The sequence below is a fragment of the Marmota flaviventris genome, chromosome 12 (assembly GCF_047511675.1).
Source record: "Marmota flaviventris isolate mMarFla1 chromosome 12, mMarFla1.hap1, whole genome shotgun sequence".
Lineage (NCBI taxonomy): Eukaryota > Metazoa > Chordata > Mammalia > Rodentia > Sciuridae > Marmota > Marmota flaviventris.
Genome location: NC_092509.1, coordinates 30,662,913 through 30,689,800, shown reverse-complemented (window position 1 = coordinate 30,689,800; position 26,888 = coordinate 30,662,913). Strand labels below are relative to the sequence as shown.

General features: G+C 42.0%; 1 protein-coding gene across 15 annotated transcripts in view; it reads left to right on the top strand.

The window, feature by feature from the left end:
• Kiaa1217 (KIAA1217 ortholog) overlaps nucleotides 1-26,888 on the top strand; it is a 369,334-nt gene that overhangs the window by 55,162 nt on the left and 287,284 nt on the right. Inside the window, exon 2 of one of the 15 annotated variants that reach the window (XM_071599837.1) lies at nucleotides 9,530-9,590. The exons of 13 other annotated variants lie outside the window; for them this stretch is intronic. The gene's annotated coding sequence lies outside the window, so the exon portion shown is untranslated. Of the gene's footprint in view, nucleotides 1-9,529; nucleotides 9,591-10,499; nucleotides 10,519-26,888 lie in introns of those variants that run through there. One more of the 15 variants, XM_071599842.1, reaches the window with a different exon arrangement.

The window sequence follows — 26,888 nt, the reverse complement described above, 5'->3', positions numbered from 1 at the left end:
TTTTCCTTTGTACTTTTTGGCACCTTCCCCTCCTTTGATAATTAGCACATATTGGATTGCACCATTTTAATTTCAGCCAGTAGATCTCTTTCCACTGCTCATCAAAGCAGACATGAAATAAGTTAAGGGGTGGGGGGGAGGCGAACTCTTCTTGTGTCACTTCAGTTCAAAGGTAGACTTATATCTCAGTTCCATCTTCTTTGAAATTTCTCAGTACCCCTGGTTTTAGAACGAAGTGCCTCTGATAATGACGTACATATCATCTTTTTCTTTAGCTTAGACTTTTTGTCCTCTATTTTTATGACATAGCGGAAGGCTTTGTTATGGAGCAGCCTTTTAATGTTTCAGAGAAATGGAGCATATTATGAAAAATGGGGTATTTCCTTTTAAGTATTCCAAAATTTAGCCCTTCATTTAAACCATAAGTCGGGTGTTACATTTGGGCATTTCATCTTATTCCTTTTTGCTTAATGTAGTGGTGGAGGGGACTTTTCCTCTACCCTCAAATTCATGATGTGTGTGTATAGGGGGGTGGATTAAACTGATAAAAGACAGACTAACAAAAGAAAAGGTTTACCTTCACATGCATGTTGAAGAACTCTCGGAAAAGAAGTGGAAAAACCTCCACAAAGCAGTGAGGACTTGAAGTTTCCATACCATTTTAACGAAATGGAAAGATAAAGGAGTTTGGACTTCTAAGAGCCATAAAGGATAGGAGAGTAAATACATGGCGGGTGGGTGTAATAGCAAGGCCCTGGGTTCAATCCCCAGCACCACTAAAAAAGAAGGAAAAAAAAAGTAAATACCTGGAGGAAACAAATAGAAGATAAGGGTTGTTTAGTGAGGCTTGTTATGCAGAGGCAAGTTGGTGGCATTGCCATGGTAAGAGTCATCCCCTCTCCCGGGTCCAAGTGAAGGGAAAAGGACACTTCACAGTGGGAAATTCATGACCTTCTTTTAGGCAGAAAGTGATTGGGCAAAGACTTCTTCCTGTGTCCTCTGTTTCTCGACTGCCTTCAGCTGAAAACAGCCCTTATACTAAAGGGACATATTTTGGGGGCAGAGGGGGGTATGTTCTGAGGCCCACGACGGTCAGGCCCTTCCCCTTTTTCCAACCATGTCCTCAATCTCTCAGTTCCTGGGCCTGCTGCTCTCACTCTATGCTTCCCTTCTTCTAAAACCCATGTCCCTATTAGTCTGTCTGTCTATTACTACTCCTCCTTTCCAACCGCAGCCACCCTTCAACACAAGCCCGAATCTATTTCCCTATTCTAAGGACACCCCAGACCTCCAGCTCCCTCCGGTGGCTGCTTCTAAGATCCGAGGCTACCCTTGCCCATCAATTTGACAATCTTCCATTTAGCCCTTGAGATGTTGAGTGGCTGTTTTCACAGTTATATCAATATCTGCTGTTGTTATTTAACTTCTCACATTTTCTTCTCTTTTATGTCCTTAGCCTCAATTCTTCTTCTTTCCCTTGTCCCCTGTTTCCTGGAATATTGATTTCTGAAGTATGAGCCAAGGAAAATCTGAACTGAAGCTCCCCCAGAGTTGGGGTTGGAAAGATAGATTCCTGGGACTGACTGTGGTTCTGCCAAATTGACTTCTCAGGTGGTTCTTTTGCACAGTGAAGGTTGGAATCATTGACATAGACCACATATATCTTCACTCAGGTATTCAGACAACAAGTTGTTGAGCACACATTAGGTGCCAAGTACCTAGATTACTGGTTCAGGCAGACCTGGTCCCTTATTTCTCAGAATTTCTAATCTGGTTTAGAAAATAGATGATGCACAAGAATTTAAAGTGCGATGTGGGCTATAAGGAAGAGATGTGAAGAGCCTTAGGAATATCTCAGAGGAACTGTTGTCAGGGTCTGGTGTCAAGGAATACTTCCCTGAGGACCGAGAGTTGAGACCTAAGGGAGAAGTCAGACTTGGCTAGGGAGGGAGGCACAAAAGAGAGACAGAAGAAATCCCATATATGAAGACTCTGAGGTGGGAAAAATCATGGCCTCTATTTTGGAGGGACAGTATCTTTGTTCATGTTCTGTTACTGTAACAAAATACCAGAAACAAGTAATTTATAAAAAATAGAAGTTTATTTGACTCATGATTCAGGAAGTTGGGAAGTCCAAGAGTATCATGCTCAGTATCTGGTGAGGACCTTCTCGCTGCATCATAAAAAAATGAGGCAGAGAGCATTATCTGGTAAGACAGAGCCATCATGCTAGTTTGAATCCCTTCCTTTTTTTATAGAATCACTAATAACATGTGCAAAATCCTTAATTCAATCCCAGAACTGAAAAGAGTCACTAATGTCATCATGGGTCCCCACTCATGACTTCATCTAATCCTAACTGCCTTTTAAAGGGCCTGCCTCCAAATATCATAAACATATAAATTTGCAGGTTAAGTTCCTAACACATGAAACTTGGGAACAACTTCAAACTAGAAAACAGTTTTCTGAGGGAGAGAAGATGGCTTTGTCCACAATGGTAGCAGTAGGATGGATTCAAACAGTACTTGGGAGATAGATTATATGGCATTTAATTAATAATTGCATCCAAGAGTGAGAGGAAAGGAAGTGTCAGGGAAGTCTTTGACTCTTCTTTTGATAATAATCAGTAGAACCATACAACACTGAAAGAGGATCAGGTTGTCAAGACAAAATTACAAGCTCAATTCCGGGCACAAAGATTTTGAAGCACCTATGAAACGTTCAGTATGTCATGTCATGTACTTTTTCCTATTTGCAATGAAGAGTGGAATTTAAGTGGGCTCTGAGAGAATTGTGGAGTTTAGATCAGCACCAGTGGAGATCCAGTGAGAGGATCCCAATATGCTCATCTAGTGTTGCAGTCAGCTTTTCCACTGCTGTGCCCAGAATACCTGATAAGAACAGTTAGAGGAGGAAAAGTGTACTGGGGGATTCATGGTTTCAGGGGTCTCACTCCATAGACATCTGTTCCATTCCCTGGGGCTTGAGGTGAGGCAGAACATCATGGCAGAAGAGTGTGGAAGAGGGAAGCCGCTCAAGACATGGTGATCAGAAAGCAGAAAGAGAGACTCCATTCACCAGATACAAAATATACACCCAAAGGCACACCCCCAGTGACCCACCTCTTCTAGCCACACCCTACCTGCCTTCAGCTACCACTCGGTTAATCCCTGTTAGGGGATTAATTCGCCGATTCATAACCCAATTACTTCACCCCTAAGCTTTCTTGCACTGTGTTACATGTGAGCTTTTGGGGACACCTCACATCCAAACTATAACATCCATCCAAGGGTGTCTTGATGCTGAGTTCACAGTTCTTTTTTAATCTGTTTTCAAAAGTGACTGCTCTCCGGGGAGATTATAATGGCCTTGTTTGTTTTCATTTTCTCTAGTTTAGGAAATAGGTTAGGCTCTTTGCATGTATTTACAGGGGTTCTTTTGGTTGTTCGTAGGCTTGGTGTAAGTAGACGTGTTCTTTAATCTGTAAACACAACCGGCATTTTTGAAAACAAATTCATCACTTAGGAATGATCCCAGATATACCCTCATAGATAGGACAGAACATCCGTGTAGAGAACAGGTTAAAAACAAGAACATTACATTTTGTACTAAAATTGTAGTGCTGCTGGTAGAAATTCATGTCTGGTGATGGATTTTTGGGAGTCTGTTTGCAAAGGCGAGTTGGGTCTTTGATGAAAATTCTCTCTAATTATGCAAGGGTTTACATTTCACAGGACTATTCAATTATTGCCTAATTTCTGAAAGAGAAGATCACAGAAATTCTCCTTATTCTCCTCTTCCTCTGATTTTTCTTTCTCCCTTTTCTATTCATCATCTGCTTCCAATTCATCTTCAGAAAAGAGAATAATGAATTTTTTTTAAAAAAAAAAAGAAATGGGGCTGAATTACTCTCTGTGTCTTAAAGATAATTCCCCAACATCGTTATTCTCTACATTTTGAAAATTATGTAAAAGGCTTTCTAACAGCACAAATGATAGAATGTGAAAGTAGGTTCTTTGATTCTTCTAATACACTCCGGTATGAAACACCCCTCTGCAAAATTCCCAAGAAATGTTCAACTAGCCTGTACTTTGTTATTCTTAGCAGCAGGGAGCTCCCTCTCTATTTGAGGAATAAACCAACTTTTTTTTTTACTAAATCAAATTATACAGAATATCTTTCTATAATGAATGAAAATGAGCTTTCTCGCTGACACTGGTTCTGCTCCCCACAGCAACACAGAATAAATCTGTTCCGTATTCTACATGACAAGCTTTCAAATATACTGAGACAACGGCCCTGTCTCCTCAAGCTTTCTCCTCTGCAAACTAAATATCCCCACGTCCCTCAATATATTTCTTATGAGATAGTAAGACTCAGTTTCTGCCTTCTCCACCATCTTTATAGAAATTTGTCCCCTCTCAGCCCTCTCAACTCAAAGTTACCCCTAAGTGACATCCACTCTCTGACTAGCAACATGCACAGAGACACAGACACCTCTTAGTTATTCTTGGGTTTATTTTGGTGATGGACACTTCAGTTTTCAACAGGGGACAGTGCGTGGAGTCTTAAGGATAGATGTTGTTTTTAAAGCTCTGACAAATTTTCAGGCAGTTGGGATATTTAATTACGGTTTAAAACCCATGTGGTTTTTCACTTGTGGAACTTGAAATTTGCCAAATCCCAGTGGAATTACTAGGTCATAAATGGTGAGGGGAATTACATTCCATTAGAGTGTGGATAAAATTGGAAGATAGTCCTCTTTTCTAGTTTTTATGTGGCCGTTGTACCTTCGTCTGCTTTTAGGAACAGCTGTTATAACAGATGTTCATTTTAGATGGTATCATTCTTTATTTATTTATTTTAGTATACCTCACAGAATCCTCTCCATGAAGAGATGTTTTTGAAAGCCCAGAACTATTTTTCTAATGCAAATAAGTTACCTAGCACTTTCGGTAGTTCACCCCCACTGTCTAAGCCCCTGCCAAGACAGTCAGTTACACATGTAGGGGTCTCCCATAAAACCACACCCATCTTCACCTCAAGATACTCAGGCACCAATGGCTGTCCAGTGAAGGCTTCCAGATAGGGGGCAGAGGTCACTAGCCAACAGAGTGGTGCTTGGCCCCATCAATCAGAGTACAAGACTCAAACCAGGAACTTAGGATTGTTCTTTTTCCTATTTATCTTCACTGGTACAATTTTATCTTGCCACTGTAGATACTCATTAAAGCCAGAGGAAAACAGAGGCAGGCTATTGAACCCTGCTCCTGGCTAGTACTGGGACAAAAAAAAAAAAAAAACTATTAGGATCTCATTACCCATAGGAGATAATATCAAGATGCATAATATTTACAATGCTACTCTCTGAAAAAGGAAATGGATGTATAGGCTAAACTAATCTTTCAAACACTGTTGTAAAAACTTGACTGGAAAGAAAGAGGATCCTCAAGATGAGGCTCCTCGTGTTGATTTCTGGTCTCCACTAATGCATGATCATAAAGAGGCATTCCTTGCTGAGGAGTGAAATCTTGGGATCACCATTTACCCAGTTGGCACTTTGATGGAGGTCTTCATATTTCTGTGTTGGACTTGGTAAAACCATGGGCAATCCTACTTCCCAGGTGATATTGATGCCCCAATAAGATATGCTTATGTGTTAACCCTGCAGGATAAGGGATCTAGCTGAAGTAGTTACAAGTACCTGTCCAAAAATATCATTCTGTAGTCCAGAATCCCCTTCAAGACATTCTCTTCTACATTCTCTTTCTGAGTCCTGAAGCTCTTTCTTTATTGCAACTATTATTTTGTTAGTTTTCATTTATTTTAATAAGTCATCTCTGTTTAAAAAGTCATCTGTCAGCTTTTTGCTACTGTAACACATACTTGAGAAAATCAATTTAAAAAGAAGAAATGTTTATTTTGACTCACAGTTCCAGAGGTTCCTGTCCACATGGTTGATTAGCCCCATCCTCTTGGGGCCTATGGTGAGGCAACCCATCATGGTGGGAGCACATGACAAGGGAAGCTGCTCACCTCATGACAGCCAGGAAACCAAAGAAAAAAGAGGAGGGTATTGGCCCCACTATTCTCTTCAAGGGCATATCCCAATGACCTAACTTCCTTCCACCATTCTTCACCTCCTAAAGGTCCACCACTCTCCAGTAACATGACAGGCTGGTGACCAGTCCTTTTACATCTGGGTCTTGGGGGGACACATCCAAACCATAACATCCTCCATACATGTGCTTTTAAAATCAGACAAAATCCTACTCCTGTTCCCTGGTTTACCAGACTTAAAAGATGAATGCATTTTGACCCTCCATTTGAAAAGTGAAGAAATTGACCTATCTATCAAAATTTATCATATCTTCCCCTTGATTTCCTAATGCTTGTTAGCAAAGTTGTTTTTAAATGGGCCTTGTTCATAAAATTTAAGTTCTGAAGTCTTCATTCCTATCCATTACCTTAGGTTTAGTTTTAGCCCCAGATATGTTCAGTACTCAAGGTAGCCCTTAGCCTACTTTTTCAATTGTTTCTTGCATGGTTCTTCCAATATTTCCTCAAACGGGCTCACAGATCTCACAGATACTATTTTCCTGAGCTCTTAAGTTTGGAAATCCTTTGCCTTTTTACCTGGATGACTGTGTTGAGTCCAATATTCTCGAGTCTCACTTTATATCTCTGAAACTTTTGTACCTATTATCCACGACCCTCCAGAACTGACTTTTCCCCCTGGTACCATCTGATCCATGTCTGTCTTTTCTTAGCCTCTATTTATTCATCATATAGAATTCAGTCCTTCTTTGCACTAAAGCTTCTTAAATTTATCTTTGGAGATGATTTCTCTTTTATTGGCTTGGATTTTTACAGAGATACTTATTATTTAAAAGTTGGATCTCCTTGGTTTTTCCTCACCTATTATCCATTTTCCACTATTTTTTCAGTTCATTTTACTCAGTTTCTTCAACTGCACGCTCTACAATTTGGACTCTGTGCTCAGCACTGCCTGGTCTTCCCTACCCCTCTTTCCATGATGCCTCTTTCCTAACAGGACTCTATTTATGTGCCTTCAGACTTTCCTCACAGCCCTGGTCTGCCAGCCTGGCCATTCTCCTTAGGATTTGCTCATAAACAATTTCTAGAAAACTGATTGTGGATCCAATCTTTTACTCTATTTTTCCTAACCCAATCCTTCTTTCTTGCTTGACATCATGAGTTCACTAAGCTCCTCTCTCTCACTCTTTTCTCTTTTATACTTACTCACATAATCTTTGTGGCTGACTGAGTGAACAGTAATTAAGGTCCCCATGAGTTCTCCTTCTTCCTGACTCTCAGACATCTATTTCCTCTCTCAGTCGGTAGAGTTCAGCTTCTAAAAACTGTCGCTGGTCTATTCTTCTCAATCCCCCTTCATTAATTAATATGCTCTGTGCCTTAAAAATATTTCTACCTAGTTTTGAGGCATTAGAACTCTCAACAAAGAAAAAAGAACTAGTACCCTTGGGAGTTCAGGGGTAAATCCTGAGGGAAATGACCTCAATTTCTTTAAGTCCAGCACTTTAATCTTAAAAAATAAGGCAGTATTTCTATTCAGCTCCATGATAGCCACATTTATTTTGAATACATTTGTTTAAATGCTTTAAATAACTTAGCTATTAAATTACTTAATTCCCCTGCCCCACTACTAATATTTGAGTAAAATTGAAGCCATATAGAGAGAAGATTTAATAATAATGAGGTTTCAAGTTCTTTCTAGCAGACCACTAGAGATTCTCAGTGGTGTGAAGATCACAGCCATGAATATATTGCATGTTAAAAAGGGCCCCTTATTCGCATCTTTGAATCTCTGGCCTCTGGTATATTACCAGGTGCACACTTGGTGTTCAGTAATCATTTGTGAAACTGACTGCAATTAAACTTGCAAGTTTCTTCTTAGATACATTCAATAGGCTGCTGCCCACCAGGGCTTATTCTTGGGGCTGTTCTATCTGAAATGAAATTGTTTCTTGCATTAAAAGAAAGGTGGAGGTTGGGCATTAAATGTAGTCATTCCCTTTGTATCCATAGGGGGCTGGTTCCAGGACTCCCCATTGATACTAAAATTCATAGATGCTTAAGTCCCTTTTATTATCTATGCATACACTCCCCTAATCATCTCTAGATTAATTATAATACCAAATACAATGTAAATGCTATGTAAATTGTTGTTATACATTGGTTAGGGAAGAATGACCAGGGAGGAAAAAAGTCTGTATGTATTAAAAAGATGAAATTCTTCCAATTCTTTTTAACTGACAGTTGATTGAATTTCATGATATAGAACCCACTGATATAGAAGGCTGCTAATAACATGTGCCTATATTTTGATTGTTGGGAGTCAGCCACTGATTTCAGCATTTTCTGGATATTCTTTCCAGACTTGAGATTGAACACTGCCCTTGAGTCTAGTCTCCAAGGGCTTGTTGTTTGACCAGCCAAGGCTTTAATTCCCTCACCTGTAACCTGAGAATGGTAACTACCTCATTGGTTTGTTAAGAACAATAAATGATGCTACCATGAAATTAGTTCATTTGCCACCTGATACAAAGCATGCACTCCTCAAATGGTGGCTGTCACTACTACCAAGTGATTAGCTGAAGGGGTAGATTTTGTCATATGTCCTGGGACAGTCCAGAGTTATCTAGGAATTCCAGGATTGGAAGGAGCCATCCAGGATAACACGTAGAAGGGATAGAGAGATCATAGGAATGGGCCCACACCATTTTGTTTAAAAAAAATACTTGGAAAAATGTGACCCAGAGACTAAGAAAGCAGTTCTAAATGATAATCAATGGTGTTGATATAACAGTCCATCATTCCGATCATTAATACAATAACTTAAAATACTTTCATTCCTCATTCTCACCATGTATACATGTACATACACTGTTAGCCACGTAAGGGACAAAAAGTAATACTTTCTCCTCATTTACCACAAGGGTCATGACTGCTACCCTGTAACAAAAGGCAGATTAATAAGAGAAAAGCACCACATTTTTTTTTAACTAAAGTTTTACATGACATGAGAAGGCTTCAGAAATGAAGACCCAAAGACCCCTAGAAAACTGTGCTTTTATGCTTAGGCTTGATGAAGAATTAGAAATCAGGTGGAAATAATGATTAGACCAAATGGGTCTAATGGATTTAATGGTGATAAACAGGGATGGCCAAGGGGGACTAGCAGGACTTGTTTGTTCAGATTCTTCTTGGCCTCTCTTTGTAGGATTCCTTTCATCTGGATACAGGGCAGGACACCACCTGTCATAGGAAGGTCTTTTGACCTCAGGAGAGGTAGATCAAAGAATCCTTTATGGCCACCTCTCTCACACAAGTGGGGTGGTCAGGAAGAGACCTCCAGAATCCCAGGCATGGTAACATGGCATGTGATAGAAGCAGTAAAATAGCAAGCAGGACAGGTTTTGCCTCCAGAGCCCATGCCAGAGCCAGTTCTCATCCTTACTTCTAATGCCCGAATTTCTCTGAACAGCTTGGTGGCATGGAGACTGAGGCTGAGCTTCCCAGGCTTGGAACCTTCTCCTGGTAGAACGGTAAGCAGCTCTGAACTCTGCTGGACTTCAAAAGTGAGCTGTAGGGCTTTCCCATAGCAGGATTGCCCTGGCTGACAAACACAGGGAGTCCAGAAGTTTCTCCTACCCACAGATTCCCCCATATGTCCTGGGAGAGCCCAGAGCTATCTAGGAATTCCAGAATTAGAATGAGGATATCACGTCTAGGGGTAGGCAAGCTGCTGACCAGTTATTTTCTTAACACCTTTCCATCCTTTGGCACCTACTCCAGGAAATGCTGGCCAGAACGCTCCAATTAGCTACCATATGGAGAGAGTCTATAAGAAGGAAATGCATATTAGCCAAGTGCTCTGATGAACAGATGACTTCATGGACAGGAAAGGATAACAAGGATGTGGGTTGGTTACGCTGTCCTCTTAAAACGGTATCAGGTACTTTGTACCACAGAGTCTGTGTTTTCCATAGCACGATTTTACTCAGCTTGATCATTGAAAGACCTGCATTTTTACCCTACTAAGCTGGTCAGGATTAAGAAACATTTAATGAGCAGAATAGGAAAGTCCTCCACTTCAAGAGAGCTACTTATGATCTTATAAATCCTGCCAAAGAAATCCAGATGACGATCAAAGATGGAGGCAATGAAACTATAGAGCAGGAACATTTTCCTCACCCAGTGCTACATTCATGGCTGAAACACCTAAAACAAAAGAAGATTCACAAGAGGGAGGCACAGAAAGTTATTTAAGGTCTGCTTTGTGGGACATGGAAGCCATTGGAAATGCAGACCCAAAGAAACAGATAAACTTGTGTATTTTTATGTTTAGGTTTGATAAAGGAGGGACCCTCATGCAGAAGTCTGATTGGAAGGCATGAAGGGTCTGATTTGTGGTAATAAACTTAGCAAGTCCTATTTGTTCAGATTCTTCTCTGAGTCCTGGTGGCTTCCGAGGTAAGAATGATCCCCTTTCTTCTGGAAGTAGAGAGAGCACCCCTCACATGACAAAGTGATAGTCTGATTAGGCAGAGAAAGGTGAAGGGAAGGAAGGAGAGTGACCTTCTTGCTTCTGCTGTTTCCTCAAATGTCACGATGTTGTATCCTGGGGTCGCGTGTCCTGAACCCTGTCAAAACAGTCATTGTGACTTTATTTATCAGCACCACCCCCACAAGGTTAAGTGTTTCACATCCTATTGTTTGTGACCCTGGATTCTAAGAGAAGCATTTTGGGACAGATGACAAGGGGCCATGGGAGGGCCTTCTAACCTGATTTAAAGGTCACATCCAGATGAGGACTAACAAGATTCATAATGGAATTGAGAAAAGCACGGGGTCCAATTAGTTCATTCTGTGTTTGTGACCAGAAGTGACATTTACAATGGATGGGACTATGCTTCCAGCTAGACCTTGGGAAGCTCCTTTGATAGTGGCTAAAAGGCTCTGGCTGCCAAACTCTATCACTTAACTTTTTACTCATCTCCAACAAATCCTATAGCTCTGGTTTTTATAAGAGTCTTCTAGGACTTATCTGGAAAAAAAATTTTTTGCTGTGAAGAACTCATCATCTGATCCAAGATTTTAGATTGCTGTCCAATTTAAATAGTTGCTTGGCAAAGTGTTCTGTCATGATCCAAAAGCTGAGCCCTGGGTAAACCATGGAGTCTTTTCTGTATGACTGCTGGCCATCTGTCCTGCTGAGTTATAAGTACAGCATTTGGTACTACTTCTTCATCTTCCCATGGTCAGGCCAGATAATACCTGTCTTCCTCTATCTACAGGGGAGAACTCTCTAAATTGTTGCTATCTAACCTGAACAAGAGCGATAGCTTCAATTGTTTTTCCCTGAGGAAATAAGTGAGCTGCTAGATACAGCTCTGTGCACTAAGCCAGACAGCTCTATCTAAGTCAGCAAGAGACGAGAGGAGCGTTTAGCTCCTAACATTTGACATATGAGGGCAGATCGCAGCACCTGAGGATGTTTGTTTTGGTGGTATTTTTACCCCTTTCAGCTTTTTTTCTTTTTTTTTTTTTTAAGCATAGCCATGTACACGTACTTTGGCCTGCTCATTTAAAAATTATTTAGGACTGGGATAACTCTGATTAAAAATAACAAGGCTGGGGCGACATGGTGGTAGAACACTTGCCTAGAATATAGGAGTTCCTAGGTTCAATCCCCATCTTCATCATCAACATCATTTATTCATAATAACTTGTTTAGAAAAAAATGAAAAGACTATACCACAAAAGAAGTCAAGGATGAGGCAGCAAAGCTTGAAAGCAGTTGTTAGATCTGTAGGCAGACCGTGAGTTTCAATCCCAGCTCCTATGCTTCCTAACTGTGTAACCTCTGTCAGGTTACTGAATGTCTTCATTTCCTCATTTGCAAAACTGGAATAATAATAATAGCACCTTCCTCATAGAGGATTCAATATTTAAGCGCATGTAAATAACTTAATATGATGACTAACATATATGAGGGGACAGTGTTTGGATAGTGTATGGTTTAAGATTCCTAAGCCATATGACTTTCCACACCCAAGTTCTTAAAAGAAGTAAAGGAGTAAGAAAGAGACTGAAGTATCAGCATGGTTACTGGTAAAACTGATGTTAGAACATACAGCTTAGTATTAAAGCAAGTGTGGGCTTATATCAGTCAATTCTCCATCACTGTGACAAAATGCCTGAGAAAAATTAACTTAACAGGAGGTGAGGTTTATTTTGGTTCAAAATTTCAAAGTCCTCAGTTCATAATCACTTGGCTCTATTGCTTTGGGCCTGTGGTGAGGCAGAACATCATGGTGGGGAGTGCATGGTAGAACAAAGCTGCTCACCTCCGGGAGCCAGGAAGCAGAGAGAAAGGAAGGGGCTGGGGTCCCAACATCTCCTTCAAAGACCTGCCTCCTTTCCATTGGGCCCCACCTCTTAAAAGTCGTACTGAACCTCCCAAGCCAGGTGTCTCTACCCCTCACTTGATCCTGTATTTTGATCTCTATTTTATATGCCTGTTCTTTCTCTCCACATGTATAACATGTCATCGATCTTGTCCCTCCATGTCCCTCAACACTCTCTATACTGTGGGGTTCACACTGTTCTCTCACATTCCCTGATAGTTCCCACCCCTGCAGAGGGAGACCCCACAGGGCTTTCAGAGAGACCAGAGAAGGGGGAGCCAATCCATGGGCCTTCTGAGACCATACCTGCTCCATTCCCCCCATTGCTTCTGTCTCCAGATTGATGAATGTCCTATTGCATTCAATTCAACAAGCTCTGAACAAGTGTAGCTGCAAACCAGAGCCAAAAGGAAAATGAGGCGGGCTGCTTCCTCCTCTGGCCTTCTTTCTGCTGGGCCACCGTGAGTGGGCCATACTCTTCTAGGGAAGGCCAAGCAGCTGTCCCCCAGGACTCTCTCCAGGTGGGCTTGGTACTACTCCCTCTGTCTTTTTTGTACCTGAAAAAGGTAGGAGTCCCTGTCCCCAGACGACAGCATTCCTAGTAGCATATTTTGAGCCCTGTCCATTCTTATTAAAATACTGAAGTCCCTTTACTAAGCCTCCTTCTCCTGCCAGCTTTACGGTGCCCTGTCTTCCTGTCCAGAACTCTGCCTGTACAAGCCATGGGGTAGCCATCCCAGAGCGTTTCCCTTGTTTCAGCTAAACCCAGTCATCCTCAGATGGTGGCCCCAACCCTGTGTTCTTCCCAGGCCCAGGAAACCTGGGCACAGGGCTTTTAGGGCTGTGAGTCTAGCCTGTCTGGAAAGCCAAGAATTAGCCGTTGGGATGAAGGACAAGCAGGTCTGTTTTATGGCATCTACCTCCATAAAAGTGGGCAAAAACCAAGGGGAGGAAGAGGTCAGAAGGCAACAGAGGTCCTGAGATATGTGAACATGCTTCCAGAAGAGTCAGAAGGTCAGAAGGTCAGCAGAGCTGATGATGGCCAGGCACCAAATGAGTTTTTCCTCTTTGACAGGAGAGTAAAGAACTGACTAGGGTGGGGTGGGGTGGGGGGCAACCTCTTAGATCAAGGTGCCAGAAGGACAGCTAAAGGGAGATTGTGTCTTGTTTATTTTGACAAAGATCTAGGACCTGTTGAGTGGGGATTTTTTTTTTTTTTTTGAAGTTTTGTTTTGTTTTATTTTGTGCTGGGGATCGAACCCAGGGCCTCAGACATGCTAAGCATGTGCTCTACCCCCTAAAGTGAGGAGCTTGATGATTTCATTTAACTTGTACCTGTTGAGGATCTGTTAGGAGCAGGTATCTCTGTTAAGTGCAGAGGAACTGAGACAGGAGTCACAAACAAGATCTAGGCCCCTGCCCTCCAGGGGCTTGCTGGCTACAGCAGGGGTTTCCAGCCATGTTTTCCTCCAATATGTAGGGCATCTAGAAGGACCTCTTCTGGGTGCTTCACATCCATCCCCTTCCTTCCGGCCCCTCTGAGAATCACCCGTCTCAGGCCCACACACCCACTTCCTAGAATACCAGACTGGCTGGGACAAACACTGGGTCCCACAGCCCTCCATCCAGAGGCACTGGTGAAGAAGGATGCAGGGAGGGACACTCAAGCCAGACCCTGAACAAGGAGCAGATAAATGAATAGGTGGGTACAGTGATGGAGGAAAACCTTCCAGGCAGGAGGAAAGACATGGCCAACACAGAGGAGTGAGCGGGACCAGGGGCCTTAGGGGAAGAACAAATATCCTAGTGCCTCGTGCAGATGGGATTGCCAAACGAACCCATAAAAATAACAAATTTGCCCTCATACCACAGCATAATAACATGTTAAAAATTATTCATTGTTTATCTGAAATTCTAATTTAACTGGACAGCCTGTATTTTCCCTGGTGGCCCCCCTACCTGACCTGCAGTGTATCTGGTCATATCATATGGCGGTAAGAAGGAGCACCCAGAAACTCACAAAAGGCAGGTCAAGACACAAGAGGTGGCTCAAAGCAGTAGTCAGTCTTGGGAATTTTTCCTGATTATTTTCTGGTTTTCTTTTAAAATGATTAGGAAAAAAAAAATGAAAGCATTGCCAAAGGTGGATATTTCCAATTGCTCAGGTGTAAAATTTCATATTCCAATTCCTGATTCCTGCTATACTAGATATTGGGGACTGACTGTTAGTAAAAGGAATTCTAATCATGCGGCATCCATAAGCTTAAGAAGAAGTTTACACCCTTCCAGGGCAAGGCTGGCTTCCAGAGCAGGCTTTTGACTCTCTTGCCCTCTAGTGGTCGAACGCCCACATAGGGATTTGAGCTCCTCTGCCTTCCAGTGCCTCAGCCCCTTTGGTTCTCCCATGCAAAGGTGCAGATCTAGAAAGATCCTCAGCACCAAAGTCAGGCAGAGAGGTGATGGGTGTGGAAGGCAGGAGGTATGGAAGGCTGTGCTGTCCCTGTGTTGCCTCTTGTTATTTTATGGGGATTCTTGGCTTGGAAGGGAAAAATCTGGCTCAGGGTCCTGGAGATTAAACCCGCCTGCTGTTGGTTGCCTTTGTTATCAATTCATTTATCCAACAAATATTTCTGGAGTAATATTTGTGTCTCATACATGCCAGGCACTGTTCTGGGTATAGGGCATGTGACACCTGACATATTCCATTATGACTGGGAGTTGATCCAAAGAGTTTGCAACAGGGTTCTGGGGTTTTCAGTTAAAACACGTTGAACACATGGCTAGTCATAGGCAGAGGTTTTAGATCTATGAAGAGATCTGCTTCAGTATTGACTTTTTAGTTGAGCTATACCTTCCTGCCACATCCTTTCTTTATAACTCCATACAGGGTTTCGACATCATTTTGATAAATGGTCATTAGACTTCTTGATAACGATTTATAATTTGGCACATGGAAATCAATCAAAATTGTATAGTGTACAAAATTACTGCCATGAGACGTGGTATGCCTAGAGCCAGTTCTCACTGAGGAAAAAGGAGAGCCTTGGCAGAATGTTGAATTTTTCATCCCTTTTTGTAAATCCTGAAATATTGTTATTGACATTTGAAACAATGTACCAACGGAAACCTATTAGGGCAATGAAGTCATTTTGCAAGTAGTTGGGCCTATTTGTGGTAATACTAACAAACTAAATCAGCACACACCTGACATAGGAGGAAACCTGAGCTTGTTTAGTTGAACGGGGGTCACTTCCCAATTTCTACTACCCCACATTTAATTAATATCTACATTCGGCCAATTTTACTTTTGAAATATTTCTCACGGCTCTGTACCTTCTGATTTTTTTTTGACTTCCTTAGTTCAGACTCACATTTTTCCTCTGAACTATGGCAATAAACACTTTATTATGGTCCCCTTTCCTGCTCCTCTCAGATCCATTCTGTACCGCAGCTTTATCTCAAACACAAATCTGGTCATGTTTCTACTCTGTTTTTGTCCTGGTCATGATTCCATAATGCTTACAGGACAATCAGGTTTTTCCTGCACTGAATGGTGGACCTATTAATCCGTCATCCTTCTCCTCACGTCCCTGCCATGGTCTTGCAGATGCTCTGAATAGCGTTGTGGATTTTTTAAATGCATAAACAAACACATATATTTACTTCTGTGCTGTATTGCTTTTGGGGTTTCCCTTGGTATTCCAGGTAGCTCTGAGGTTACCTGTGTTACGGGTCTGTATTGACACTGTTTTAAGAATCCCATTACCAAGGAGCAATCTGTTTATCAGACTCCCAAGTCTTCCCTCTCTCCCTTCCCCTCTCAGTTGCATAGAATTTCCTGGCTACCTCTCTTTGGGTGCTCAGGGTTGAGTTAATTGGATTTTTGACCTCAACATAAAATATAAATGCTCTGGTTACAAAAGCCCATTGTTTGTGTTTTGGAAAGGTGACTGATGGGGCCAAGGTAGAGAGAGCCTGGTCTTTCTAACTGGGGAAGCAAGTTCTTCCTGGCAGATGCTTCTACACTAAGTGTCTAAGTATTCAAACTTTCCCAGCCAGGCTTGGAAATGTAATGTGACTGGGCAGAGCTCATCCAGATCCATTCTTAATATTTCTATGATGTTCAGATTACTGAGGTCACCACATTTTATTTTTATTCAGAGCACTCTCTCCAGACACTGAAGAAAAGCGCCAAAATGAATTCCCTGTGAAGCAGAGAGGGAATAGCTGTCTGTATCGCTGTGTAGGAGCAAAATGATGAATCCTCGGAGATCTTGCTGTTTGTCCAGCAGTGTCTCTGTCACTTTGACCCAAACGTCTGGGTCTCTTAGGGACCCATATTTGGACAATCGTGTCAGTGTATTATGGCCAAGATTGATAGAATGGCTACCATTCTATTAATAATATCTTTCACATTTATTCTGTTTATTCACTTCACACCCCTTGTATGGCAATTGCCATGTGCCAAGCTCAGTCTCCTTCAGCTCTCTCAGCAGCCCTGTGAGGTAGGTACTGTTACTGCCAGTTTGTAGGTAGGAAAGCTGATGCGCCTTGCAGCAGGTTGCACAGCAAATACACGGTGGAGCGGAGGTGCAGCCTGGATAGTCTGTGCTCATCCATGGGGACTCTCTTGCAGAAACATTAGCAGCTTGTGATGGCAAAAACCATAAGATGTCTCCAGAGCTCATTGTGGGCTCCACTCAGACTCCACATAAAGGTGAGGCCTCAAGAACCAGGCTACTGTAGTGTGTGTTTGCAATATGTGAGCCTGTAGATGGACCCGAAGAGCAAAGCCCAGGGAACCCTCCTCTGTTCCATTAATACAATTGAGTTAGGGCCTGGCATGAGGTGGCTGGTCCTACTAATAGGAACTGGAGTGGTGTGGAAAGGCCCTAGGAGGAGAACAAAAATCAAATGTTATCTGAGAGAGATCTCAGGGTTTATCTAGACTAAAACCTTCACAGATGAGAAAGTCTAGGGCACACAGAGGTTAAATAATGACTCTTCAAGCTAACTCACACAGCTCAAGAGCAAGCACAAAGGTGCTTCTGTGCGAACTGAGAACTTGAATGAAACAGTGTTTTGTTCATTCACAGAGCTTTCTGCCTGTTTCATTTTCTTTTTTATCATTTGTTGCTCATCAGGATACATTATCGTTATTGGGTTTTTTCCCCTCTTTTTGATAGTTAACATGATTTTTGAATGATAGTGACTTTGACTTGTGGTTAATGGATGAGCTCTCACTGAGGAGAACATTTAACAAAGGTGGGCAGGTTGCTGGCACTGGCTCTTGTCAATACGTGGAAAGGGGGAGAAGGAGTAATGGAGGGACCCTGTCCGTCACCCCCAGCAGGCACACACCAGGAAATATAGTACATTTCCCATCACTAGCTAATTTCCCTGATGCTCCTCTCCCCACTTTCATGACAGCCTCCATTGTGCCAACACAATCACTTTTCTAAAGTACAGTCAGGGCTGGGAATGCAGCTCAGTGGTAGAGTACCCAAAAAGGAGGTGCCAGGTCCTGGGTTTCACCCCAGCACAGCCAAAAGAAGAAAAAAAAAATGAAAAAGAAACTATCCATAAAGTACAGAGTCAATCCTGTTATTCCTCATGAGCTGCAGATCAGTTTAAACGTCTCATTTGCAATGCAAGAACACTCAAAATCAGCTTAGTTTGTCAACTTTCTGTTTATCTCTGCCCACCCCCACCATTAATTTTTATTTTATTTTATTTTTGTGTGGTGCTGGGGATTGAACCCAGGGCCTTATGCATGCGAGGCAAGCACTCTACCAACTAAGCTATATCCCCAGTCCTGGTTTTTTAACTGTTTTTATTAACTCATTATCGTTATACATAGTCGTGGGGTTCATTTTGACATAATCATACATGCATGGAATATAATCTGCTTCATTTCAGTCCTCAGTGCCCATTATTAATTTTTTTTTTAATTTTTAAAATTTTCTGTCATTCTTTGCCAACATTTCTTATCCTTTGCCATCCCTAACATAAAACATCATGCTCTTCGTCGTTCAAGACACAGGCTGTTGCACTTGGGGATCCCTGGAGACCTGAAATGCTCTTTCCTGCATGATGTACCTCGTAAAGCTATTCATTCTTTGTCACCACCTCTCCCAAGTCTTTTCTGTTGACAGTGTGGTTGCTCCCTTTTCCATGTTCCTCTTTTACATCTCCAGTAGAACTCTTCTTCCTCTAAGTGAAAGTAGACATTATTTTCTTAATCTCTTGGGTTTCATCCATCATTGCTTGCGTGATGCAAAAAACCACTTATTCGGCATCTTTGGGGGCCAAGGGCTGTGGATGGAGCTGGGGATTCAAAACTAACCAAAGTAATTTTTTTTTTTCTCCTTTGAGATCTCACAATGTCATAGGAGAGGGTCACACATAACCAAGTAATTCCCATGCAGTCTGCTAAATATTCACAAATCTATGGCTTTTCTCACCCATGTCAGCATCCTCAGTACTCACCATTAGCAAATTGGGAATAATTTTTTGAACAAATGAACGGTTTGAATGGTTTGAACATGGTTTGTCCCCACCAAAACTCAAGTTGAGGCTTAGTCCTCAATGTAATGGTGTTGAGAGACATACGGGTCATGCAGATGGAGGCTGTGAAGAAGTTGAAGCCTTCTCTTGGAAATAAGTTATTTTCTTTTCTCTCTCTCTCTCTCTCTCCCCTCTCCCCTCTCCCCTCTCCCCTCTCCCTTCTCCCCTCTCCCCTCTCCCCTCTCCCCTCTCTCTCCTGGATCAAGTTTCCATACAAAAGGCATTTGACTTCCTTGGCTTCTTATGCTTCCTCTCTCACACAGGCTTCTCTTCCCCACATATCCACATCACTTTCCACTTTCCTGCCACGTGTGAAATAGCTCGCAGCCCTCATCAGAAGCACAGCAAATATCAGCCCCATTCTGTTGGACCTCAAGAATTGTGAACCCAAAAGAAATGAACCTTTTTCCTTCATAAATTAGCCAGTCTTGGGTATTCTATTGCAGCAACAGGAAATAGACTAATAGGGTGTGAGTGAAGGAAGAGAGGGATGAATTTGGCCTAAACCATTACTCTCCAAACTACAGTGTCTTAGGAAGCAATTTTAAGAATTACATGAACAGGCTATGCATGGTGGCACATACCTTTAATCTAGCTACTCGAGAGGCTGAGGCAGGAGAATCGCAATTTTGAGACCAGACTCAGAAATTTAGCCCTGGTCTATAAACAAACAAACAAACAAATAAATAAATAAATAAATAAATAAATCTTGGGATTTAGCTTAGTATTAGAATGCCCCTGTGTTCAATGCCCAGTACTTGGGGGAAAAATACATGAACAAAACAAAATATTTGACTCTTTTCTTTTTTGGTGCTGGGAATTGAACCCAGGGCCACACACATGCTAGGCAGGTACTCTATCACTGAGCTATATCCCCCAGTTCAACAATTTGCTTTTCAGTAGCTATATATTTCATAACTATATGTAAAAAAATTAAATGTTTTATCAAACCCACAATGTAACTATATTATACATGAGGAAAAGTTAAAATTTCTAAGCATGTTGCTATAAAGTCAATGTTAATATAAATGGTTAACAATTTGATGAGAAATGACAAATGGTTGAAGTTTGGAAACACCAAGACAAGGTGTTTTCATTATTTTCTCTGGGTTCAGTATATATACATACCTTTAGAATTTGGGGAACTTTTTTTTTGTTTTTGTAGTACCAGGGATTTAACCCAGGGGTGTTCTACCACTGACTTATATCCCCAGTTCTTATTTTTTTTCTTTAAATTGCTTAGGCTGGCCTTGAAATTGGGATCCTCCTGATTCAGCCTCTTGAGTCTCTGGGATTACAGGTGTGAACCACTGTGCCTATCTGGGGAGGGGTGTCTTTCTTGAGATGAATCATTTGTACAAAAGAGATAGATCGAAGACCACTGCGTGCATGTAGGTCTGTTTTTAAGATGAACCAAACCATATTTATGATTTATTTTATTCCAGAAGTGATTCTGGAAAATCTCCAGATGAATTTGCTGATTTTCACAGGTGCATTATAGACCTGCCCATAAATTGTGTTATTGCTTATATGTGGAAGTAAGGAAAAAGAGGAAATGCCTTTTCCAGGCCTCTGAGCAGCTGGACATGATTCTGGGACATTTTGGGTAAAGCAGTAGCTATAGCAGGTTGATAGCAGCAACTCTGGGGACCCAACAGGATCCCTGTCTCCCCTCTCCCCTTCCCTGACTCTCTCTCCCACTGTCATCTTTCTTGATCTGCCTCCTGACTTTTGCTTGCTATGTTCATTAGTGTCTCAGCTTCTACCCTCCATACTACCTGCATCTGGGGTGACAACTCAGCCCGATTTTCCTAGAACTTATTTTTTATTTACATATGACAGCGGAATGCATTACGATTCATATTACACATAGAGCACAGTTTTTCATATCTCTGGTTGTATAAAAAGTATGTTCACACCAATTCGTGTCTTCATACATGTAATTTGGATAATGATGTCCATCACATTCCACCATCCTTGCTAACCCCCTGCCCCCTCCCTTCCCTCCCACCCCTCTGCCCTATCTAGAGTTTGTCTATTCCTCCCATGCTCCCCCTCCCTACCCCACTATGAATCAGCCTCCTTATATCAGAGAAAACACTTGCATTTGGTTATTCGGGATTGGCTAACTTCACTTAGCATTATCTTCTCTAACTCCATCCATTTACCTTCAAATGCCATGATTTTATTCTCTTTTATTGCGGAGTAATATTCCATTGTATATATATGCCACACTTCTTTATCCATTCATCTACTGAAGGGCATCTAGGTTAGTTCCAGTTTAGCTGTTGTGAATTGTGCTGCTATAAACATTGCTGTTGCTGTGTCCCTGTAGTATGCTGTTTTTAAGTCCTTTGGGTATAGATGGAGGAGAGGGATAGCTGGGTCAATTGGTGGTTCCATTCCCAGTTTTCCAAGGAATCTCCATACTGCTTTCCATATGGGCTGCAACTTTTTTAGTTTGGGCACCAACATTTTTTCAGCTGCCAGTTGGTCATCCTGCCTGCATCCCTTTTCTGTACATTTCACATTACAGTTTTGTAGGAGAGAAGAGGAAATATCTGGCTGGGTCTGTTCATTCTTTCTCCAGCTCAGGGAGCCTCCCAGCTTCCCCACTAGGATAAGTCCAAGCTGACCCCTACTAAATAGACCAAGAAAGACCCGGGGTTGATGTAAAGAAGCATCGCTAGCTGCCTTCCTCAGAAGGGGCTTGGGAATGATTCTCAGTCGTTCTCTGGTCTGCTTTCCTGCACCCGTTTTTCACATATCGGAGCCCTGGTGTTTGTGCATGCTGTTGACTTATACGTGTACAATGGGGGAGGTACATGGTGGGGACAGATCAAAACTTTTATTTTTTTAAAAAACCATTTCATCCTTTTCACTTTTATGAATTTAATCATATTGTACAAATCAGGCTTCTGATGCAGTGTTATGGAACACTGGCCCAACATGTAATTAAATATTTTATCCTACTGAATCCTGTCCATTTGAGAGATTGCAAAGCTTACAAAACGGGATATTTCAAAAGCAAAACAGTAAAATCTAGGAAATGAAAACTTTTAAGCTCTAGTAGCACATGGGACAAACAAAATTCATCTTGGCCTAAGGGCAGAGAAGCTGAGCCCTTGAATAATTTGTGAATGCTGGAGGGCTTCTCCTACCTCTCCCAGTTTCAGCACTGGGTTTACCCACTTGATCTAAAAGTTAGTCATTATTAAAACTCTTTTTCCCATTGGCAAGGAGCAGCAGTGCCCCCTCTCACCCGGTCTCCACCTCATCTTCAATCCTATGAACTGGGATACAGATTAAAAAAAAAATCACTACAGATTTAACTTCTGAAGCATATAACTGGTTTTCAAAAATTGTACAAAAAGTGAGGGTGCTGTGGCTTGAACAAGCTGAGCACAGCTCTGAGTTGGGCAGAGCTCCCTTGTCACTGAACCAGGAGTCCCCAGAACTCTCAGAGCACCCCTAGCCCTCTGGTGCTCCCACAGCAGTCCCAGAGCCCTGGTGGTACCCAGAAGCCCTCAAGTATCTCTAGCCTTCTGAACACTGCCCCCATCCCTGAGGACACTGGAACCCTACCAGCATGGGTCCCTTGAGCACCAACCCTCTGATGGCCCCAAACCTTTAAGCAACCTGGGTTCCCTCTGAATTCTCCTGACCCTCTGAAACCCCCTTAATCCCTGATTGTCCCCAGAGGGCAGGCCACTCCAGGTCCTGGGTGGTGGAGGCCTGTTTGGAGCATTTTGGTTTGGGGGTGGCTGCTCATGACTACCTGCCTCCTGAGTAAAATGAAAGAACTAACATATTTATACTGTACAGCCTTTTTCATTCTCTCTTGTCTGCATCTCTCTTAAAAGTCTGTGACTATGGCTGGGCGCAGTGGTATTTGCCTGTAATCCCAGCAGCTCAGGAGGCTGAGGCAGAAGGATCACAAGCTCAAAGACAGCCTCAGCAATTTAGTGAGGCCCTAAGCAACTCAACAAGACTCTGTCTGTAAATAAAATATTAAAAAGGTCTGGGGATGTGGCTCAGTGGTTAAGCACCCCTGGGGTTCAATTCCTGGGACCAAAAGAAAAAAAAAAAACAAACTGTGAATATGAGGCTGAGGAGGTAGCTCAGAAGTAGAGTGCTTGCTTATCATGTGGCAGACCCGGGGTTTGAGATGATCATAGTCCCAGCACACAGATCAATGACCAGAAAAAGTCACTCAACTCGAGACTTTTGGTAAATACCTGTAGTGAACTGCCTAATACCTACCTCATGGTTTTTACACCAATTTCCCCTGAATAATACCAGACCCAATTCTGTGGTTGATAGAGAGGGATTTTCATTTTGGTTTCGTTTCCCCCTGGTACTTGTCATCAAACCCCAGGGCCTTGGGCATGCTGGGGAAGTGTCCTCCCTCTGAGCTTATCCTCAGCCCTGTGCCAGGATCTCAGTTTTATTTTGAACAGGGTCTCACTAAGCTGTCCAGGGGGCCTTGAACTTGTCAACCTCCTGCCTCAGTCTTCCCAGTTGATGACAGGTGTGTCCACCTTGCAAAGGACAAGATTTTCAGAAATAACTTATACCCTCCCCTATACCAACCCTGGTTTTGTTCTCTATTTCAATATAGCAAAAAGAATTGGAATATTCAAAGGGTCATCCAGGGCAATTGTCTTTGACTTTAGTGGTGAGAAAAGAGGATAAAAGATCCTAACACATTCAACAAGTGTGTCAGGGCTTAGAGGAGAGATGGGAGCCATATGTTCATTCGTGGGAAAAGGCAATAGGAAAATGAGAACTTGATGATTAAATTTCTCAGCAATGTGATCGTCCCCCGTCGTACTCCTGCCCTTCTCTACTGCTCACTCCATCTTTGAGTGAGGGCATCTGGGGAAACCCAGGGGCAACAAATGAGCCAGGGAAGTCCCTTTTCATGAAATCCTTTCTATGGAAAGGGCTGACAATGGCACCACTAGGTAAATCTAGGAACCAAGGAGATGCTGGGATCAGTGGAATTTCTCACATTCTCATGGATTCCACCCTGAGCATCCAGAAACTCCTGTGGAACAGGCCTCGATTTAGCTCAAACTCTGGGATAAAAGAGATGAGCATATACAACGTAGTAATTTTCACTTAAAAGTTGCCACCTGGAATCCAGACTTGCTCTCTTGTGACCAGGGAGGAGAGATGAGCCCCACTTTCCAGATGTGGTACACAGATGGTAGTTCTGCCGCGTTGTATCTTCCAATGTGGAGGAGATGAAAGAAACCCCGATAAAAATGAACATCAATAGATTCCCTTTAAAAAGAAAGCAAATATGCTTAAAGTATTAACACATTGTATCTAAGTGCGGTTATATATTATAGGTTATATATTGTAGGAAGGGGCAAGAGGACCATCCCAAGACATATGAACAGGGAAGCCTGAGTGCTCAGGGGCCCTTGGCCTTCTCAGTTCTCAGGTCTCTTCAGAGCTGCTGGCACTTTAAGAACTTTGTGTTAGGGAAGCTTGAAGATCCTCTGCAAAGAATCCTGGGGATGTAAATGACTACCTGATCACATCTGTGAGATTGTTACTCTTAACAAAGGAAGGAAAATTCTGAGTACACAGGGCTTATCTTGGATCACACATGGGTGACCATCTGTGCTCATTTACCAGGGACAGTCATGGTTTCTTATTGTCCAGTTTGTAATTATTAATAGTTCTCCCTTTCACTCTTCCAAGTGCTCAGAGTTTATATTTAAGTATAAGGTCACCCTGGCCACCTGACACTTTGCTGTCAGAACTAAGATGGGCAAGTCTTCCTTGCACATTCACCAGATCATCCACTCAAGTAAATGTTTTCCCACTTGTTAAAAGACCTTTCCTTCTGCCTTACAGGGCAACCCACTGTAGTCTGTCCCTTGGAAATGGTGATGTGTAATATCCATCAAACAACACAAGGCCTCTGCTTGAAACATTTCTGTTGACTTGTTTGCTTTTCAATTTATTTCATTTATTTATCTAGTTTTTCTACTTATCAATGCCTTTGAAAAGTACATTTAAGGACTCCAGAAAGCATTGATTATCTCTTTTGTGTCTTATTGTTATCTTAAACTATCTTGCTTTTAATAGGGAAAGGAAATAAAAGATTAAACATGTATCAATTCCACTTAGGTTTGGTTCTAGCAATTTCTCCCCTTAAAAACTTACATAAAGAAAACTTACATGTTTTCCTCTGCCCTGTAATTAGATAGGCCTACAGAGAAATCATCCACAATTGTTTATGATTCTTGTGTTGAATTTCCCATCATGGCACATGCCATTTAATTTGCATTATCAAAACCAATAATCATTCAGTTCCATAATAGATTAGCTATGAGTGAAAAATTACCTTTGTCCTTTTAACACTCTTTGATCACTTGTTTGTTTTTTTTTTTTTTTCTTTTAAATGACACTTTTTTGTGTGTGTTAGCTCATTTTAAGTCTTGAAGTGCAACATCTGGAGTCATTAACCAAATAGTCTTGCACCTTTCCTGGTTAACAGAAACGGAATTGAAAACTCAGCCCTCTGGCGTCATCATTGTTGCTGTCTATATGACTACAGGAAAAATCAAATTTCAAGTTCTTCTCCCTTTCTCAGCAAATTTCAAAGTATGGCAGTAGGCAGATTGGAACGTAATAGCAATTTTTAAAGCCAGAAATTAAATTAAACCAAAAACAATGTACTTCTAGTTCAAAGAGAGAGTTTCTTTCAGAAAGAAGCACATCTCCCCAGTAACAGTAAAGACAATAGTAGTATTTTCATGAAGACCAGAGTTACCAAGTTTATGTGGATTGCAAAATACAGCTGCTGTTTTCCAGAGAAACTGACAGTCTCTGTAAAGTTCTTGGTAAGGTCTGTGGGGGCTTTGGGGAGAGAGGTGTGGTGTGGCACAGTCTGGGCACAGTGGTATAAATACAGTGTCTTCTCAAATTGTTTTTAGCTCCTTTTCTTAAGGAGGAGGAACAAGAGGCCAGTAACTCACCCAATAAATAGAAGCTTTTGCTTGTAGAATATCCAGAAGTTTTGATCACTCAAGAGAACCTATGTGTTCAAACATACGTGTCAACTTCATAGTCCTGGATGATTCCTATTAATTATCTTTTTCATACTGCTTTTTTCTTTTGTGCATTCCACAAAGAGTTTGCTTCTTAGAATGTCTACAGAGGTGGCAGTCCACTTTGCCCATGGGGGAGGGGAGGTCAGCGCAGCTTGAACACATGGGCAGCTAAGGGTGGTCCTTGGTCTGTATGGAAACTGGGATTTCTGACATGGTGGGAGGGGTGCCCCCCATTTTGCCTATCTGGGAATCAACAGAGGCCTGGTGGCTGCTCTGACACTTTCCAAACAGTCCCAGTTTTAAAAGCATTGTGTTTGTCCACAAATGGATCTTTTCTGCCCGAATTGAGGTAGCTGGGATATCGCCAGGGTAGGCTGCTGTTGTCTCCTTACTTGTCAAATGACAGGTTGGCACTGCTAAGAGCCGGTTCTTACACCAAAGCAAGTTGAATTGCTGTGAAACCCAAGGTCAAGGGACATCTGGTTTAGACTGACATTCTAGTGCTTCAGTGCTCCCCCTTTTGGTATTAATAATTTGAAGACAGACACACAACAGCTATACAAAAATCAAGATAATCTGCACCTGGTGGCTTGAACCAGGAGATTTTTCCTTCTTTAACATTTTGTACCTAAAGAACTAGTGAGGTTCATGGGGTGTTTGCCTGCAGGCCACTACCACAGAAACTGTTAAGATTAGTTTCTCCTTGAAGCAAGATTACCAGGTAATTGTGTTGCAAAGTCATGGAGACCTTGAGTTAGCTGCCCTGTAAAACCAACTGCTTGTATTCACACTG